Source organism: Mastomys coucha, unplaced genomic scaffold (assembly GCF_008632895.1).
Source record: "Mastomys coucha isolate ucsf_1 unplaced genomic scaffold, UCSF_Mcou_1 pScaffold14, whole genome shotgun sequence".
In the NCBI taxonomy this organism is placed as follows: Eukaryota; Metazoa; Chordata; class Mammalia; order Rodentia; family Muridae; genus Mastomys; species Mastomys coucha.
In genome coordinates, this window is record NW_022196896.1 from 68170690 (window position 1) to 68186723 (window position 16034).

A 16034-nucleotide genomic window follows, 5' to 3' on the forward strand; every position below is an offset into this window, starting at 1 on the left:
TCTGAGAACTCTGGAATTCTCCTTTCCATAGCAAGTCCTACAGTTAATTGGGTTATGATAAGAGGACCTGTTTTTCAGCCTGGCAGACAGCAGTAAAGCAACCAGGTATAAAGCCTATGAGGGATCAACTCTTTGCCAGAACTCTTTAACTTTAACTCCTCCTACCTATAAAGTCTGCGGGCCTTTACACCAAAAGAGGAAATCAAGGTATTGTAAACTTTGTGACTCGGCTAAGTTCTCAAAGCCAGTCTGAGGCACACAGTACTGGGATCCAGAAGCTGTGCTGACCTGTGTTTGCCTCAGGGTCTGATACCCAGTGGGTCACCAGCTCAGATCTTAGTTAGGTGGCACAGTCTGGTTGCGATGTAGAGGTAAGTTGTCCCAGCTAATTTTGGTTTGGGTGGGAACACAGAGGCTGCTCAGAGGAACCAAGCTATCTGGGAATCGGAGCCACTCTTCCTGGAATCTGGGACACTTGGCAAGGATGCAGGTACCTCAGAATGCCCCCAAGGAGATGCAGTGACCCTCCAATGCTTCACGGGGACGCAGAAACCCCCATTGCCTCCACTCCCGGAGGAATACAGAGACCCTGGAATGCTCTGCAGGGATGTGGAGACTCTGGGATGCCTGGGAGGAACTCCACAGCCCAACTTATCCGGCTCCCAGGGCGGGGCATGGGCACCAGGCCAGCGAGCTCGAGCTCGAGGCTGAGGACGCTGGCCTGCAGTCTCCGCCTATTGCACACCCCCGCGGGCGGCTCCAAGTGGTAGCAGCGTGAGGCTTGAGAGTCCGGAGCTTGTGCGGGGCGCTGGGAGCCGCCTGGGAGTGCGGCGCCGACCGAGAAGGGCGGGAACCCAGCTGGTGCCCGCCTGCCCCACGAGCAGAAGGAATGTGACCCCCAAGAGCGCGCCGGAGCAGCGCTTGTGAGGCTCCCAGGGCTCCGGTTGCTCCGGGCCTGGACGGTTTTGCTCAGAGCTACGGGATTGCTGAGCATCCCCACTGGGGCACCCGGGCACGCCCAGGTAGGAGAAAACTAGAGTTCCTGAAATGGAGTGGCCAGGCCTCAGACGAATGCCCTTCTTAAGTTACTCTCGGTAGCGAGCAGGTCAGCGTTCTCTGTGGATCTAGGATAAAGGTGATGACAGTTCAGTCCTTTTTCCTTTCGGGGCGTGCGCTGTGTGTGTGTGTGTGTGTGTGTGTGTGTGTGTGTGTGTGTTTGGGGAACTTGCCCAACTCTCTTTAAATGTGTGTGTGTGTTTGGGGAACTTGCCCAACTCTCTTTAAGTTTGCCCTAGGTAGGTGAGTCTCCCTTGAGTAACTTGCTCCCAGGCCTTGAGATCCAGCCAAATATAACTAACGTGTTCAGGAGTGTTCCTCTTAGAGGTTTAGACTCAGAAAAGAGGTCTTAATGAGGCAAGAGGTAGATTCCTTAATCCCCCTGATGGGATATCTCCTCTCTCCAGACAGGCTGATCCTGGGGAATATAGATGCATTATTTACAAACACTCACAGCCCTTGGCTCTTTACAGGGCCCCTTATTCTTACCGCCCTTTGTCCTCCCAGAAGTCCTGTGGGTGAGATGCCAAGATCACCTTGCTAAAGCAGGTGGCTTAGAAGTTATCTTGTCTGAGGACTGGCACCCTCTAGGCTTCAAGTCCCCTTGGGGTAGTGGTGCAGGTTGAACGAGAGAGGCTGCCAGGAAAGGCAGGTAGACTTACCTTCCTACCAGGCTAGCTCTCTGTACGGCTTGTGATGTTCACTAAGTGGGAATATCCCATCATTCTGACCCAAGGAACAGCCTAGGAATTGAGACAGAGTTTCATCAGTGGGGCTACTGGAGCCACGATAAAGAAGAGATGAAGTCTATCTGTCATTGGAATTGGTGCCCGAGTCATCCTCACTTAATGCCAGTCTTCTGGGTGTGTGGATATACCACATGGAACTCCATGGCTGTGAGCTCCAGGAGTCAGCCTGGTGCTGGAGACAAGTACTACCTCTTCCCCCTCTTAACTTACCAAGCAGCTGCTGGCATCCTTTTCTTTTTTTGATTCCCTCTAATTTCTTAATATCCTACACATTATTTTATTTAATAATATACAGACACATCTCAAACTAACTCCTGAGCTAAGTGGAAGCGTCATGTCCCTTGAGATGGGATCCGATGGGGAAGGTACCTGAGATGGGATCTGATGGGGGAGGTACTTGAGATGGGATCTGATGGGGGAGGTACTTGAGATGGGATCTGATGGGGAGGTACCTGGACTCTGACTTGTTTTCAGTCTGGGCTGGCTGTCATTCTGGTGCGTCGCAGTAAGTACTTGCCAGTAGGCTCAGTCTTGGGTGGCCAGTGTGCAGTTCAGTAAAAGCCATTTGTTCTAAATTCTCACACAACCTTGGCTCTGCTGAAGCCCCATGTTGTAATGTGGCAGGAGAGTGCTCTTAACACTCCTGAGGCTTGTAACATCTGCTAAGTCTGCATCCTGGTGAGACTGCTTAACATTAGCTTTACTCATTTTACCAAACATACTCACTGAACGTTACTATGCGCCAGGCACTGGAGGAAGTACAAGGGAAAGTGAAGTAAATAAATCAAAATCCCCATCATCTTCTCATGCATAGGCCCTCTTGGCAAGTCATAGAATACCTTTTGGCAAGTCATAGAATACCAGGAGGCTCTTTTTTTCCAAGAGAGTACTTTGAAATTTACCTCTGTGCAAAGCCTGTGGGTCTGACTGCTCTATAGGATGCCATAGAGAGGGTGCGGAGAAAGCAGTCATACATGCAGCTCAGCGGGCTTTCTAAGGAAGGGCAGGGATCCTGAGATATACTCGCAGGCCAGTGGTGCAAGAGAACCAGGATGGATTGGAAACCTGAGGATGGGAGGGACCAACAGAAAGTGTCTACTCAGCTGCGGTCAGAGATGCTGTAGAGGGGTTAGCTTGTTGATGGGCAGCGCAAAGGCAGACCATTGCTGTGAGACAGCTGTGGCATACAGGATGGGGAAGAGCGTAGATGCTCAGGGGTCTGATACTGTATGATAGATCTATGTTGAACCTGCCACTTCAAAGCAGAGAGCTTATCAGGGCCCTGACTCATTGGCCATGACCTTCCCCAGGTGTTGTTATTTAATGCTGGCACTTGGTTTGCATTTCCCTCTCTCTGTGGTTGCGGCGTGGTGGTTAGCGATACAGGAGAAGGATCTGCAGAGCTAGCAGCTTCACTCTCCTCTGCTTGCTTGCCTGCTGGGGCCTCCGGAAGTGCCAGATTCCTAGCCACACCCAGTGCAAGAGTGGGAAGGGGGGTCCCTGTCGAAGAGAACTGTCACCAAGTGTGGAGAGTCACTGGAGATTTTCCAAGTCCCCCGTCCCTTTGGTTTCTAAGCTGTCCTTCCTCCTGTGTGTCCGTCGGCATACATGCGACAGAGTGATTGAGACATTTTTCTGTCTCACCTGTTTTGAAAGGGATTTATAAGATGTCATAAATTAAAAAAGAATGAGAGAAAAAAAACTCAGAAAATAGAATGTTAAAAGTGATCCGGAAAGGCCCAGCTGTTAGTATCTTCAAGGTAAACGTGAAATACTTGGGAAAATGAAGTTGATGTAAAGTCAGGTAGAAACTTTTTCATTAAAGGGGCAGGAAGAGCAAGACATAGGCCTCTGGAGTTAACCTGTTCTGCAAGTACAGGTTAGGAACCACAGCATAGCTTCGAGCTGATAGAAGGTGTCTCCAGAGGCTGACTCTGCATATCTGGCCACCACAACTCAAGAACCCAGGTCACCTGAAAGTACAGCAATGTCTTCCAGGGGATGAAGTGAAAGGTGAGCCGCTGTCCTTTCAGTCAGAGAATCTTACCCTGCCGATTACTCAATATTTTTGTGTAAATATTTTTAAACAACCTGTTTGCAGATCCAAAATGATATAGTTAAATCTAGATGTACTACCATTTAAAAACAGCAATCTGATGCCTAAACGTAAAGAAGATGTAAAAGCACTTTTATTAAACTCATTTCAGCATGTCAGTTCTTAGGGTAAGGCTATGCTGCCTTTTATATAAGTTGACCAGAGAATAGCATGGTCTCAAACATAAGTCTTCAGGGGGGAAACAGATGAGCTAGTGGTCACATGTAGACCTGATCTTGACTCAAGTCAAGGTCTCAATGCAGTCAGAGGTGAACCTTCTAGTTGCCATAGCAGGTATAAACCTCTCTAAGCCTTTCAGTATGTATGGGAGTCATGCCAACTCTGCATTTTCTATAAATGTGGAGTGGAGTCAGGGGTTAAGCTCAAAACAGCAAAATATTTTCTGTTGCTGGGTCTGGGGGACACCTGGTGCTCATGAAGAACAAGAGTCAACTCTTTACATTCCGGACTGCCTTGAGTTGTTCCAGATTCTAGAATTTGACTGTCACCTAAAGTGTTCCCTGCCACCACATCCTACCTGTCTCTAGGGACTTAACCCTACCGGGGGAAGCAATGGAGAAGGGACAGAATATACAGAATACACAGAAGGGACTTACATACAGAAAAGCTGGTATTCTCTGATGATGGAGAAGCCCCATCACCTGGGAAGCTCAGTGTGTTTATTATATATATATATATATATATATATATATATATATATATATAGTCATACAGAGAGGTGGAGTTACCATGTACAACTGTACAAGGAGACAGGATTTATTATATACAGATACACAAGGAGGAAGGGTTATTGTATGTAGCTGAGCATGGAGGCAAGGCTCACTGATCTCGGTAGAATCCTTCTCTGAAGAAGAGCAGTCATCAGGCTGTAAACATCCAGAGGGGAGAAAGCTACGACGGGCATGTTCTGAACACACTGTCAGCATCCACACTTGGCCCCATGAGGGAAGACTTTGCCATTTTCTGGAGCCTAGCCTGAGGAAGGAATCTAAGGCACTGGGATTCTTGACACAATGTCAACCACACACACTCACTAGCTCCTCAAGTTTCCTTTCTGTAAAGTTTCTGGAATGCTGGCCCAGGGGCCCTGCCAACTATGTTGACAACTACTGGCTTCACTGCATGATTGTTAGCATTAAAGCATTTGTGTGGGTGTGGAGCCTGGCATAGCCCATGCAGTAGTAGATAAACTGTAGGGGTGGATAGTATAGACACTAGCTGTTAGGATGGGATCGGGTGTAGAGGTGGCAGTAGAGATAAGAATACTGGGTGATTCACCGAGGTGGCTAGTGAGGAGCACAAAGGAATTTGATGGAATGGAAAATATATATTTATTCCTGGTACCTACAGCTTGTGGAACTGAGCACCCAAGGCTTCTATGTTCCACTCTATAGATGTTTCCTCAGTTAAACACCACAGAAGAGAAAACAGTGGAAATTCTAAGGGAGAGCACTGCTGCAGCTTCTGGAGATCCACAGCTAAGAGTCAAAGCTCTTCTCACACCACCGACCTAGTCTTAATTGTAGTTTCTTGCGACAGCAGCCATGTCTCTGCTTTACTTTCCCCCTTTGCCCTTAAATCCATGTGCCTTCGTTGAAATGGGCCATCTTATAGCTTTAAGCCTTATATAGCTGAGTGTTGACTTTTCATAGTAGCACATGAAGCCAGTTTGGCAGCTTTTTACCTTATCTTCATCTTTCTGCATCCTCTGTGGTAAAAAAATGGATACTTCCTTCCCCTTTTCGTGTGGGTAAATAAGTGAAATCAATGTACTATGATTGAAAATTGAAGGCCTCAATGCTCATTGGGGTTTTTAAGATGTGAGTCTCTTTGGTCCCTTCTTGTGTCTGAGGCTTTCTTGCTCATAGTTCTGTACAGCTGTTTCTCTAGTGGTTACCAGGGTTAGAATGTCTGTATGTGACACTGTGTGTTACTAATCTCTGCAGAATAGACACCAGTTAGATCGTGTGTCCCCACTCCCTCATTTCTGAGCCTAGGACCTTTCTAGTCCACGGACTTTCTAGAAGTTAGTGTCAGATGCTCTCTATCTTATCCTGAGGGTTTAAGTTTGTGGCCCTGATGCTTCATTTCTCATGATTAGGAATCATAAGTTGATAAGGGGCATGTACTGAGATAGCACTTAGACATTCAGCATAAGGACTGAAGGAGAAATCTAAAGTGAGCACCCACCCTGGAACCACAACACAGCTTAGCTTGCGGTCTGTTTGTCTGATGCCTCTTAATTTTCCCTGGAAGAGATCTTGGAGGTGACTTTCCTTTCCCTTCAGCGGCACACTCACCTTTGTTTCCATATGGAGACAACTCCCTTCCTAGATCTCTTTGGATAAAACTGATGAACCCAATGGGATTAGAGTCCAGTCCCTTGTGTATCTGTAGATTTCCTTGGGAATGTGCCCATTCTGGTTTTAGAAGCAAGGGGTCCTGTAAGTACAGAATTGTGCTGTGGTTTCTATAGCCAATGGTGTAGCAGCCTTGTGCAGTCCTTTCAGCCGTCCCTGTCACACTGACATTTATGGTCTTAAGGCTGTCAACTATTGAGTAGCTAGTTGAATGTATCTATAACAAAGGGATGCCTGGGGAGCATCACCACCATCATTGGGGAATTTAGTTTAATACCAAATCCCACTCTTTACATTTCTACCAACTTCTAGTAGACATGTAGGCGGTGGTACTTCATAAGCTGGGGTACATGCTTAAACTCTCAGTTTTTCTCAATTATGACCAAGTTAATGGGAGCTGAATTTTCTAAATCTTTCTCCATACACTAAGTCTACACATATTTCTGGGTGAGAGGCTACAGATGGGTTACAAATGCTGGAGCACTATGAGGCATTGCTTTGGATGGCAGGCATGTAGGGATGAGGACAGGAATGTGGAATATGTGTTCTGTGGTTTGAGTGTGGTCAGAAGAGTTCACAGGTGGGAGACATAATCTCCAATACGGTTGTGTGAGGCAAACCTCAGAGACAATTAGGTCTTAAGGCCCTGTTCCCATGAATGGATTAATGTCAGTATTGGGAAGTGAGTTCATTCTTGCAGGAGTGGGGGTTTTACAGGAGTGAGTGCAGCCCTCTCCTGCTTGCTCATTCTTGCCCTTTCTTGTCCTCCCACATTCTGTTTTCCACATTCTTCTATGGATCACACAGCACACACACACACACAGACACATACACAGCACACACACAGCATGCACACACACATATACATACACAGCACACACAGCACACACACACACACACACACACACACACACACACACACACAAACACACACAAATTCTGGCACCATGATCTCAGACCCCAGAACTATGAGCCAAATTAATTTCTGTTCATTTTAAGTTGCTTGCTGTCAAGCAGTTTGTCATAGCAGTTAGATAGGTAGGTAGGTAGATAGATAGATAGATAGATAGATAGATAGATAGATAGATGATAGGCTAGAGATAGATGATAGATAGAATGAAAAATAGATAGATGCTAGATTATAGATAGATAAATAGATGATAGATGAAAGAAAGATTGATGATAGATTATAGATAGATGATAGATGATAGATGGGTAGACAATAGCTAGATGAATGGATAGATGATAGACTAAACATGGTTAAAATTTCCTTTATAAATTTCAGATTTGGAAGTTGGCTCCAACAGATCCCTGGAAGGAGGAAGAACTTAGTCTTGATTTATACTCACTCTCTGGGTTTCTATTGAGGTTGGCTTCCTTAGAATTTCCTCTAGAATTCCCCCAAGTCCATTATTTGTACAGGTCTACCTTGCAGCTCACCAGAATGTTCCCTGTCAGACAAGAGTCTAGAAGGCCTAAAGGATAGGCCCACTAGAGACTGGACCGCCAGCACTTGCCTCTTGATCAAGCTTCAGGGTCTTGGGTACCCTGGAATTCTTTACTCAACTCCCCAGACTCCGATTCCATGGCTGCCAAAGTCTATCTTGGGTGCTTTGGGGGACTTTACTTCCAATATGGCTGCCATGCAGTCCTGGCAGGGCTGTATAGATAGGAATGTAGCCACATGTATGGATTATGGTGTCAATTTGAGATACACTCACATCCCCTTATAATGTGGAAAGAACTGGCTGGAGACAGGAGGGGTAACTACGGGCTACTGTTGGACCTGTTCTAGGAAGATCCTACTATAGGGCCAGCACAGCCTATCTTTGTGCACTGAGTTCCCAGCTCCAGGACAGGCTTCCCCCAGCAGCACTTAGGAGTTTCCTCTGAGGTGGACCCACACAATGGGTGTCTGCAGTACCTCTCACAGCACCCTGTCTAGCTTCTGTTCTGGAAGGCAGGATTCACAGTGTTGGGGAATTCCTCAGGAAGAGGAAGAGAATTCTTCAAGTTCATGGGAAATTTCTCATTCATAAGAAACTCTCTAATAGATTCAGTATGGCCACATACAAGAAAAATATTCTCTTCAGGCCTGAATGGGCCTCGAGGAATATGTCGAGGGCCCGCAGCTATCACTACCCTTGTGCTTGCATTGGGCAAGGTAGCTCTTGCAGAATGACAGAAAGGCATTGCCTCTTTCCTTTCTGACCCTGGGATGAGGACCAGCTCACTCCCACTTGTTGGTAGCTTGTCCTTCCTTCGAAGCTCTTGTCCTGGCCACCACCCTTCTGAGAAGGGGCTTTTGTTGGGAGTCAGTAATGGTTATATTGATTCTTGCTCTTATTTTCCATTTTTTTTCATACTTTACTTCACATTGATGCTTCTCAATCTGAGTCTAGTGCTACATTAGGCTGCATCTGTTGCTGAAACAGAACACTGGAATTTGGATAATCTGTAAACAATAGTTTGTTTAGTTTAGATGGCTGCATCTACTGAGGGGCTTGTGAGGACTCCTAACAGTGGACACAGGGAAAGACAGGTGGATGCTTGTGGAAGAGACTGAGTAAGAGGTGTCCTGGCTTTGTAACAGCCTGCTCATGTGGACTTCAAAGATGGTGGGTGGGGGATTCCTTCCATCCCCCCACCTCTCTTCCACTAGTACTTACCGTGCACCTGGCCGATGCACATTGTGGAGTATGGCTCCCTGCTCACAGGGATATAGGGGCAGGCTGATCTTGTCCTGCTTTCTCCCATCTCTGGTAGGGAAGGCCAATCACTGGGGAGCTGCCTGAACTGTCTGAGGCACCTGCATGTTGTACCATGCGATGCTGTGTAACTTGTCCTGGGCTATGGGGAACGGGTGTGTGTGAGTGCTCAAGGCCAGTGTCTGATTGGTTACCTCAGAGCCCTCACAAGTCTCCCTGGGGCTAGGGAGGATTGAAGAGATGCATGGTGGGGCAGAGTAGCACAGGTACTTAGGAGCAGCAGCCAAGACACTAACTATGAAGTGGGGATTTATTTCACACTGATGCTTCTCGACCCGAGTCTAGCACTATGCCAGGCTGCATCTGTTGCTGTAACAGAACCCTGGAATCTGGATAATCTGTATCCATCCCCAGAATCAAGACAGAGGTGGGGGTGAGCCAGGTGCTCTGAGCTAGAGACTGAAGTATCCTTTAAAAAAAAAATACATAAGGAGAGCTCCTGGCTTGGACAGTATTTCTCAGGAATAGTGATGATATAGCTGCAGTGTTGGTGCTCCAATCATGGGTAAGAAGCCGAAAGAGTGAAGCCATTTAAAGGGGGTTTCAGGTGGAAAGCAGAGTGGGTTGGAGTGAACGGGGGGAGTCTTCTTGGTAGAAGGTCCCCAGATGCACACAATTGTCCATCTTTCCTACTTCACATTTTATGATCCTCCCTTTGGCATTTTCCTCTGTGGTTTCCGTCAGCTATAGCCATTTTTGGAGGCTCCTGGGGACTGTGGGGGAGAAATTCCTGACTGTTCTCTTGGATTTTGTACTGTAATGTGTCCAGGGATGATGAGCCACTGTGCCCCCAAACAGTGAGTGTGATGCTGAATTCTACCTCCCGAGTCTAGGGTGACTCATAGTTAGGATTTAGGGTATTTAGTCTACCACAGATGTTTAGCGTTGATTTGGTCAGTCTGTTTTAGTGGAGGACATTAAAAGGTCCCACCAGCTCTTAATAAGCATACGGAAATGACTCAGACGTAGAAAAAATAGACTCCAAGATGCTAGAGGAAACTGCAGAAATGAAAAATGCCTGGCGAGATTCCTACAGCACACGCCAGCAAGACAACCACACACAGGTCTTTAGAAATTATTTTGAATTCTGAATATGGGAAGTGGGCACATGGATGTTTGGTTTAAGGAAAAAAACACTTTTTTTTTTTTTTTTTTTTCCCCAAAGAAGCTAATGTGCCTGCTCTTCAGAGTGACCTTTCCAAGTTTTTTCTTTGGGCATGTGGCAAAGCCTTACTTAGCTTTGAATTTCATCAGTACTGAGAGACAATCATCCCCAGAGGGATTTTATCAACTTCTGAGTCCCTCTGTGTAACAGAACACATGGTGCATGCATTTAACCCACTTAACCCTTTGTGTGTCAAAGTCTGACTCCTTTGCCTTGTTGTCCTAAATCCTAAAGGACCATGGGATATTGAGCTCCATTTGGCTTTGTCATGACTGAATAATGCCTTTAGACTTTTCTTGAGGTACTGGTGGCCCTAGGGCCCTTTCTACCTGTCTGTTCAACAGGCCTATACTCTTCTTTCCCAGGTAGACAGGTCCCTTAAAGATGTTTACTCCCTCCCAAGAAGCAGGATCATTCCTGTAAGAGGCTGAGTCACCACAGGGCTCCTTGGTCTTTTCTCAGGGGTGATCGAAGCCTGTCTCTTCTCAGCCACAGATAGTCTTTGGATAATTCCCCTTTGTATACAAAGATGTTTGCTGGCCACATATTTCTGGGGGGATAGTTGTGTGTTCTATCACATCAGTTCTTATTTTTGTGTTTAATGGAGGCAGTGAGAGGGAGATGGTTGAGACTACAGAGCACACACAGTTTGGTGGACTAAGACAAGGACCATGTGGATCCCATGTGTGTGGAAGCAAATTCAAACAGTTGATGGCAGAGAAGGGAAGAGCAAGGTGGGGGATACTCCAGGCTGGGATTGGAAGGAGAGCCTGTGGCCCTGTGGCTCTTCTGTCCTACAGTAGGTCATTGCTGAGCCTCTTCTCTGGACCTTCTTATTGAAGTGAGTTCCCAGTGTAGGGTGTCCGAGCCCTCTTAGAACACTCTGGGCCTCTTCTCTTTACTATACCTTCAGATTCCTAATTTCGGTTGGAAAAACCATGGCTGGCCTCCTCCAAAGGGCACTGGACTGCTGGAGGAAACATATTCCGGTCCTGTCAGAGCAGTCTGCATTCATCTCAACCCCCTGATGGGAGTGCGATCCTCCTTGGCCCCTGTATTAGTCAGTGTTCTCTAGAGTCACAGAACGTATGGAATGTCTCTATATTGAGGGAGTTTATTGTGATGACTTACAGACTGTAGTCCAACTAATCCAATGATGGTCAGCTGTGAACAGGAAGTCCAAGAATCTAGTAGTTGCTCAGTCCCACAAGGCTAATTGTTTCAGCAGGTTTTCTGTAGAAGTAGGTTCCAACACATGTGTTGGCAAGCAAATGCAAGCAGGCGAAGAAGAGTGAATCTTCTGATGCACTTATGTAGGCCTCCAGTGGAAGGTGTGGCCCAGATTAAAGGTATGTACTGCCATGCCTGGATCTGGGACTTGCTTGTCCCAGGCTGACCCTGAACTCAGAGATCTTCTTCCCTAGTCTCCTGGGATTAAAGGCACAAACTACTTTGCCTGGGCCTAAGCTTTTCATAGCCACTATGCCTCACAATCCAGGTCGGAAACTTGTGTCTTCCAGCTTCAAGATCTGGATCACTGGTGAGCCCTCTAATTCTGGATTGTAGTTCATTCCAGATATAGTCAAACTGACCACCAGGAATAGCCATTAGAGCCCCACCTGAAAGAATATGACCATCAGCACCCCTTCAGTCCCTCTTCTGCTCATCTGGCCACTAAGAAACCTGTTCTCCATATCTTTAGTCTTGACTCCAGCTTATTTTGCCCACAGTGGCTAAAATCTCTACAGGAAATGGAAATCTAGCCACACCCCATCCCCCCTATGTTAAATCTTTAAGTGATTTTTTGTCATCAGCAAACTGAAGTCCTCAGTGAGATCCTCCTATTGTAGCCATTTTGAGCCCTATCTTTCCACATGCACTTCCTGGCAGCTGTCTTGAATATGTTCCAGAATGGAGACATTGCTAAGTAACTTCATTCCCTCTCACAAGCAAGTTAGGGCCCCCTCTTCCTTCATTCTCATGTGTATGTGTGTAAGTGGGTATATGTGTGTATGCACACGTGTATGTGCGTGTGTGTGTGTGTGTGTGTGTAAGTATGTGTATGCGTGTGTATATGTGTATGTGTGCACACACAGTGTCTCACAGTCTGGTGGAATGAGTACAGATCTACTCACTTCCTCTGTAGCCACCAAGCTCCATGAACCAGGCTCTCCATCATTACTCCTGTCTTTGTGCCCAGGACTAATGTAGACAATTCAATATACAGTTGATCTGGAGGGCTAGAACAACTATGCAGAGAAAGAAATGCATGGAAACAGAAAGTCTTTCTTCAAAGCTTGTCATCTTAGTGTGTGTTTTTGTCATGACAGCAGAGGGGGGACTTTTGCCACACATGGCTCCCATGTCCCAACTCATTTTACCTTCCTCACATACTCAGTGACAGATAACCATTATCATCTCCATGTGCCACAAGGGGAAACTGAGGCCTGGTTGAGCTTATCCAATGTTCCACCTCTTTGTGGAGACTAGGCTTGGTCAGTCTTTAACTGCTGACCCTGAAATGTCTACTCTAGGTCATCTCTCCCTTGGGGCTTATGTTGTTTGTAGACGTAAGAGGTTGGTGTATTTGGGGATATGTGTTTGCTTCTTTGTCGGCTTATTTTGCCTGTTTGTTTTGGAGGCACAACTGCTGTGTGTCATCCAGGTTGAACTCAAACTCATGATCCTCCTGCCTAGCTTCTGGGATGGGATTATAGATGTGTGTGCCTCCACACCCAGCATTTGTTGGTTTTTCTTGGGAGGGCAGTTGGTGTCATCTCAAGGGCTTGTTTTACAGCTTCCCTTCTGGTCTCCTCACTCCTTTACCACCTGTCTTAGTTAGGTGTCTGTGAATGGACACCATGACCAAGGCAAGTCTTATAAAGGACAACATTTAGTTGGGGCTGGCTTACAGGTTCAGAGGTTCCGTCCATTATCATTGAGGCGGGAGAATGGCAGCATCTAGGCAGGCATGGTGCAGGAGGAGCTGAAAGTTCTACATTTTCATCTAAAGGCTGCTGTGAGGAGACTCCCTTCCAAGCAGCCAGGATGAGGGAGTTAAGCACTCCTACTCCAACAAGGCCACACCTCCTAATAGTGCTCCTCCCTGGGCCAAGCATATACAAACCATGACACTACCCATCCCAGCTTGGTATGGAAATTCAACCCCTAGGTCCTAGTGACAGATAAGGACCTAGAACAGCTGCTGCTTTGGGCAAAGGGTTTTCCCATAGCCTGCCCTAAATAGGATAAGGGTTGATGGAAAAACTTGCCCCCCTGTCCCTCCACCACTGAAGAAAACACTAGGGAAGAGAGTGGTCTTCAGTCATTGGTCATGGAGTTGAAATAGTTAAGGATGGTTCATCTGCAGTTAGCCTAGAATCCCAACAGGCTATCCATAAGCCGTAAAAGGCAGCCTGCATATTTTCCTTTTTCTGTCTAATAATCAAACAAGCCCAGTCTTGTACCTGAGTGAACTGGCAACCAGCAGTGTCCATGTGACTTATTTATAAACACCCTTGTTGATGCTAAAATGACTGAGTGGGTAGCCAGGAGTGGATATTGGGGAGCATGATGCCCTCCTTCCTTTCTTTTCTTCTACTGTGACAACTTGACAGACACTCCCTATGTTCACAGAAGGCAGTCTGAAGCCAGGCTGGAAGCGTCAAGCCCTCCTGGCTTGCTTCATGTTCTGAACCTAGTTTAGAGTAAATACAGTGATTGTGCTATTAACCTACATTGTGGCAGATGACCGATTTTTATGGTAAAGGATCAGAGTTACAGGATATGTTAGGAATGCTGTCTTACTACTCTGGGGTAGGTTTTGAGGCTTAAGCCAGGCTTAAGAGTCAACATCCTGACGCAGGGGTTGCAGTCACAAGAACTGAATGGGTGTGTCCTGTAGGTTAGTTAAAAACCTGCCTCCAGTCAGTCTTCATTTTCAAAGGCATGTTGTAACATTTGGATACCTTCTAATGCAATTTCTCAAGTAGAACATTTCTGAGCTAATCTTTAAATCCTCCACATACTTAGACTCCCCGAATGTCTTCTTAGTTAGAGGACTGTGTTTCACACTTACTTACAGCTACAGGTAAGAATACAGGCACATTGAGTGTCTCATAAAATCAAAGAGTCTCATAGTCTTCTCTGGACATGGTCCAATGCTGGGTTGAAGGTGAAGCTGTTTATTTTGCTCATTTTTTTTTGCATTCATCCTTGAGGTTTTATTACAGACGTCTGGGTTTCAAGTGCAGGTTCTGTGCTTTGCGGGACAGGGATGAGCAAGTTGTATTTCTGGCTTCAGGAGGCTTCCCAGCCCAGGCTAGGTAGAAGAGCATGCTTAGGACATAGCAGGCCCCAGGTTTCAAGGGAGGCCCAGAGAATGCAACCAGTCAAGAGCTCTGTGTGGAGGGTCTAGCTCTAGGTGTTAAGGTCTGGTGCAGTAGGAGTGAGTGGGTTAAAGAGAAAGTGGCTAAATACTAAGCTGGGACGCATGGTGAAGGCTGCTATGGAGTGAGCTGGGGAGGGAGGGACATTTCAGTAGAGCTGAGTCAGCAACAGTGTAGCCCTATGTCTGGCAAGGGAGCTGGACTCTTCTATGTGCCCTGGGAACCTAGGTGGATTGTTGAGCAGTTGATCTTCTTAGAAAACATAAATCCACAGGCAGAGATTCAAATAGAGAGCTTTATTGATGTTGTAATTGATCTGAGCAGGGAACAGGGGCTGGAGGTAGCTTGGGCATGAGCAGCAAACAGGATCATGAATAAACTGGGTGTGTTGGTGGTGAAGGATCCCAACTCTTAGGGTCAAGGGAGAGAGTGTTCCTTGAGGTGGCAGCTTCAGGATCACAGAGCCCAGGTCTCTTGTGAATGCATGCTTAGTAGGTCTGGAGCCTTGTGGGGTTGACAACCAGGAGAGGGTAATCTGGTGGGGCAAGAATATTTGCTGTTTGTTGTTGTTGGGATTGGGGTTTTGGGGGTCCCCTGAATGGGTTTCTCTGAAAGCTCGCTGGAGATAAGAGGCTAGAACTTACCGAATGTCAGCATGAAGACCTGTGAAGGAGAATGGAGTAAGTACAGTAAGGAGACTGTAATGTACGTTTATGTCCTTTGGAACTTGAGAGGTGGCAGGTAAAACTGACAGCTTTGTGTTCTTCTTTGCATTGATTTGATGGTGTTTTAGGCCTTTGGTTGTAGGTGAAGTGATGGGCATGTTCTGAAAAAGGTTAGGCGAGGACTTAATCTGGCCACACTCCATATAGACGGTACAGAGGCCCATATTGTTAAAACAGCCAAGGTATAGAATCAGCCTAGGTGTCTATCAACATGGCTAACACACATGTGCTCCATACACACAATGGAACATTACTCAGTCATGAAAAAGAACAAAGTCATATCATTTTCAGAAAAATGGGTGGAACGGGCAAAGATATTATGCGTTTTATTTCATGCATAGAACTTAGCAAAAACCCATGATGGGAAGGCGGGACTTGGGAGAGATGGAGTGGTAGGGAGATAGGTGAGGGTAATGAAGGCTAAATAAGGTCAATGTACAACATACATTTGATGAAAATGTCACAAAACTCAACATTTTGTAAAATGAACGCATAACAGCAAGAATTTTAAAAGTAGACCCATGAACCAGGAATGCAGTTTAACATGGAGCCGAAATGCTAAGTGCTGTCTACAGTCATGCTGGTGAGGCCTTTGGAGCATACTCACCAGAGACCATCTGCAAAATATAAAAATCCCCAGCGAAGGGAAAATCCATCCAAACCACAAGAATAAGCACAGCTTTACTGTGTCAATATGCTTTAGTTTA

General features: G+C 46.3%; 1 protein-coding gene across 3 annotated transcripts in view; it reads left to right on the forward strand.

Moving 5' to 3' along the window:
- Nucleotides 1-16034, forward strand: part of Il1r1 (interleukin 1 receptor type 1) — an 81320-nt gene that overhangs the window by 34195 nt on the left and 31091 nt on the right. Inside the window, exon 1 of one of the 3 annotated variants that reach the window (XM_031367325.1) lies at nt 726-1022. The exons of 1 other annotated variant lie outside the window; for it this stretch is intronic. The gene's annotated coding sequence lies outside the window, so the exon portion shown is untranslated. Of the gene's footprint in view, nt 1-725; nt 1023-16034 lie in introns of those variants that run through there. One more of the 3 variants, XM_031367327.1, reaches the window with a different exon arrangement.